At 43.2% G+C, this 4,819-nt stretch overlaps 1 pseudogene; it reads left to right on the forward strand.

Annotated features, from left to right (window-relative positions):
* Window positions 1–307: 307 nt before the first annotated feature.
* Window positions 308–2,640, forward strand: LOC122982258 (annotated as a pseudogene).
* Window positions 2,641–4,819: the final 2,179 nt, after the last annotated feature.

The raw sequence follows: 4,819 nt of genomic DNA on the forward strand, positions 1-4,819 counted from the left end.
GAGGACACTACTAAATTATTAAAAGAGCTGATGTTAACAATGAAATATTGTATATACTTTTTTTCTTGCATCGGATGATAAAAATAACAACACGAGTGACTCTTCTTGATAGAGAAATGTGAAATGTGACACAAATGTGTTTACAGATAGTGCTGTCACTGCTCTCGAAATTTCTTTGTGATAAAAATCTGATCGTATGAAAAACTTCATCCTGTTACTTTTCTAGTGTGAGTATTTTAAAATGTATCCAACCTTACAAAATTTTTACAAAGATTTAATGCATCACAAATGAGCAAAACGTGTTAACATGTGTAAAGGTGATACTGGTTCATTGACCATCCACAGCAGCAGCAGCAGAGTCGCAGCACAGAGTAACGGAGTGAGACGTTTGTTCTCCCTCCTGCTCTTTGCTGTAAACACACATAGCTGTTAGTGAGCAGCGTCTCTCATGTCTCCCCGAGTCTCAGTGTTTGTTTACGGCGGAAACTGACTCTCTGCCTGCTTAGCCTGCTCTCGGTGTGTCTCTCCAGATAACAGGTGGGTTGCTCAGGTTCTGGCTTGTCCCCCCTCTGTGTGCGCCGCAGCCTCATCTTTCATTCCCAACCTCTTCGGCTTTACCAAGAAGCTGCTTGGTGATAAGTGGAGCGTCCACCTCAAGTGTGCTCAGCAGATGAAGTCAACACCTTTCTTCGCAACACCCTGAGTGACCCAGCAAGAGGGCAGGAGCTTGGCTTCAACAAGCCCTGCACCCCCCACAACTGAGTTCAACATGGATGAACCAAGCTGGAACGAGGTCCAGGAAGTCATTAACGCTGCAAGAGCAACCTCTGCTCTAGGACCCAGCAGAGTATCGTACAGCTTGTATAAACGCTATCTGAGACTCCTCCAGCAACTGTGGAAGATTCTGAGAGTGATCTGGCAAAGAGTTGTCGACCAGTGGAGGTGTGCCAAGGGTGTTTGGATCCCCAAGGAGGAGAACTCCAAAAACATCGAGCAGTTTTGATCTCACTACTCAGCACAGAAGGCAAGATATTTTTCAGCATCTTGTCCCAGCTGAAAAAGTTCCCTCTAAAGAACAATTATATTGACATGTCAGTACAGAAAGATATGATCTCTGGAACATCTGGCAGCTCGGAGCATACAGTGGCAATCAAGCAGCAAAGAGAGAAGAGAAGAGAGAAGCAAAGGGAGGCAAGGGCAAGGTGGTGGTCCTGTGGTTGGACATTGCCAATGCCTACAGGTCCACATCGCACAAGTTGGTTGAGGAGGCTCTTCGAAGACACCATGTTCTCAGCAAGATCAATGACCTCATTCTGGATTAATACAACAACTTCCAGATGAGAGTTACTTCTGGGTCTACAGCATCAGAGTGACACAGGTTTGAAGGGAATCATAACTGGCTGCACCATCTCAGTCATCGTTTTTGCCCTCACCATGAATATGTTGGTCAAGTCAGCAGGCGTGGAGTGCCGCAGACCCCTGACAAAGATCAATGTGTGGCAGCCATCAATCAGAGCTTACACAGATGATCTGACTGTCGAAACATCAGTCAATGGCAGAAGGTGGATCTTAAAAGGACTTGAGAAGATCATCTCATGGGCAAGGATGAGCTATAAACCATTAAAGTCCCACTTCACAATATCCAAATCCACCATCCAAACATTGACAGAACAGCCAGTCAAGACCTTGGGGAAACTCTTTGACTGCAGCCTGTAGGACAATGCTGCCATCTAGCAGAAACCAAAACCAGTGGAGTCCTTGAGGCCTGGCTTACCAGGGTTGACAAATCTGGATTGACTGGTCGTTTTAAGGCTGGAATATACCAGCATGCTGTTCTGCCCAGGGTTTTATGGTCCCTGCAACTATATGATGTCCCTAGGTCAAATGTGGAAGCCCTGGAGAAGAAGATCAGCAGCTATCTGCAAAGGTGGCTTGGCCTGCCAAGGAGCTTAAGCAGTGCTGCTCTGTAAAGGTCCACCAACACTCTACAGCTCTCCTTTGGCTGCCTCAAGGAAAAATTTGTGGTGACATGAACAAGAGAAGCCATGTAATACACCGGGGACCCCAAAAGTAGCAGTAGCTTGCATTGAGGTACCGCTGGTGCCATGACCAGGTGCTCAAGGCAGTTGTGGAAGCAGTAACCACAGCCATCCAGTCCAATAAACACCACCCCAGGAAGAAAATCATCCCTTTTCTCAAAGCTGGAAAGAAACCCTATTCACTACGAATGACAAGACAGTGCCTCCTTTCCACAGGCCCAGACTGGGAGCTGAGAGTGGATCTTGGAAAACAACTAAAGTTCTGTGATCACATTACACAAACAACACTCCGCCCAAACATGACCATCTTCTTCAACACATGGAGGAGGCTCTGGAGAGGAAGCTTGCCAAATACCAGGACCTGATGGAGCAGTGCAGAAGCTGAGGCTGGCAGGCTCTCTGCGAACCAATTGAAGTGGGCTGCCGGGAGTTTGCAGGGCATTCACTCTGAAAAGCTCTGACTGGGCTTGGAATCACCAGAGCAGTGAAGAGGGGGGCCATATGTTCCATCACTGAAACCACAGAGACAGCCACCAGGTGGCTTTGAATAAAAAGGGCAGGCCCATGGCTTGTTGCTGCTGGGATGCAAACTGGGACTTGATGAAATGCCCAAAGCCCCCTTTGACCCAAGGAACATCACCAATGATGCATCCCAGTGCATCCAAGGGATGTATCTTACAACCTATTCAATTAACTATTGGTTAAAGTTAAACTGCGGCCCCAGTGTTGAAGTCACAGACCTATATGACCTTTTAAGGTGCTACAACAATGACACATAACTTCTACATTTGCTGCTGAGGGGAAAGAATGTTTAGGCTTCAGGAAAACCTATACATGCGTTGTTTAAAGCATTTGAACAACCAATGCTGTCACTTTTCTGGGGATGACAGTAACTATTCTATTTTATTCTATTCTATTCTATTTCATTCTATTATCTGTGCTGTCATTGATTTAATGAGTCTAGGTCCAATGTATTAGCAACTTTAAATGGTTAGTGCACACAAAAATTGGAAATTTTGATTTACTGAGACTGAAACACAATGGAGACTGAAAAATGTTCCAGTCTGCTTCTCCTTTCACTAAAAGGTTTTCCTTCTTGTTGACAGTCTGGCCATGACAAAATCTCTCTGTCTGACTTTTTCTCCCTTCCTATTTTCTTGTCTTTCTCTCTACAAACTTTGTTTTCCTTTCTCCATCACAAACCCCCTCTTTTTGCTCAATCTCTCCTCTCTTCATAGTCTCTCTGTCTCACTCTCTATTATCTTTTCAGCCAGCGCTGACCATTGCCATGCTCCCCCAGTGTTTGTTTTTCTTTGTTGAATTTCCTCTTTTTCAACAATTTCATTTCTGCTCTTGAAAGGGAAGCTCACCTTCAGTGACCCTGTGTGTCTTTCTTGTATCATGTCTCCCAGTCAAAGAAATGCCTTTGCGCGTTGCCTTGCAACATTACAATTCACATAGTTGCAGTTCAGGAGCCTTGTACGTAAAAATCTGAGGTATTAAATCTTTGTGCTTTACAAATCTTGATTTTTCAAGGATACTAAAACACTTCTGAATGTTGAATGAAATTCCTTCAATTTTCAGCATTATTGATGGTCATTTTGGTTGAACCATTTGAAGTGGATCAAGTAAAGGTTAACATTTGGCTTATAGGGCAAAGTGATGTCTCTGAAGCAAAAACAAATGGTGACTTTACACTACATGTTCTGTCTGTACAGTGTTATAAATCAAAGCTATACACTCACATAGGAGTGCAGTTTTGTGTGAGAATATAGGTGTGATTATGAGTTTCTATGTGGTGCATGAGTGTGTTTGCATGGTGTGAGTGTGTGTTTGTATGTGTATGTATGTCTGAGGGGGTGACTCAAAAAGAACCTCAAAGCTTGACTGATTCACCCAGCAAAGACATTGAAGAAGGTAGGATAAGAGCCTTAAACTGTCAGAGGAACTGATGATGGGAAATAAGGTACAAAAAAAAAAAAAAAAAAAAAGCAGAGCAGGGAGAACATGAGCTACTGTACACTCCTAGCTAAATTAGTGCTATACTTTGCCAAAAATGGTTCTTTTTGCCACAAACAGCTGTGTTTCAGTTGGGCCCTCTGTTACTATCAGCAACCCCTACTGACTGAGTTGTACAGCAGTCGCAGTTTATTGTTACATCCAGCCTTTTGTCAGATTTGTGACCCTGCAAGCAAGGATTGGCATATTTTCTCTACTCCCCGAATGTCCTTGTTGGAACAGTATCTGTAGGTACTCTTTATTAAAGAACTGTGATTGCTGATTTGTTGATTTAGGTTTTCTATGACCCATTTACTGCTAACCAAGCTCACCATTATGCTAGCTGTTTGTGGCTGAGTTGCTAATACAAACCTTCTAAGTACTGTAAGCATTGAATAGCTGTTGGGCCAACTGTTAGCACTGCACAAAAAGATGCAGATGAGTCCTGGACCTGAACTTGCTCCAACTTTTGCCAGAATGCAATGTAACATAACATAAAAACACAAGACACTCCCTAATAATGTAACAACTGTAGGTTTATATTATGACCATCAGTTTTAATCAACATCATTTCTGAGAAGTCAGTTTGGCATGGCAGACAGCTCTAAATAACAATAGCCACCAATGAACCTCGGCCATTGTTACAAATTCAAAAAACTTTTGTTGTTGTAAACAAAATGTGGTGTCTGCTGAATTCATCCTAAATTGAAGCTGAATCCAAAAGTGAATTGATTTAAACTGAAGATTGTAACATTAGCTCTAGTGATGACACCTTTCTTGCC

Source organism: Thunnus albacares, chromosome 5 (genome assembly GCF_914725855.1).
Source record: "Thunnus albacares chromosome 5, fThuAlb1.1, whole genome shotgun sequence".
Lineage (NCBI taxonomy): Eukaryota > Metazoa > Chordata > Actinopteri > Scombriformes > Scombridae > Thunnus > Thunnus albacares.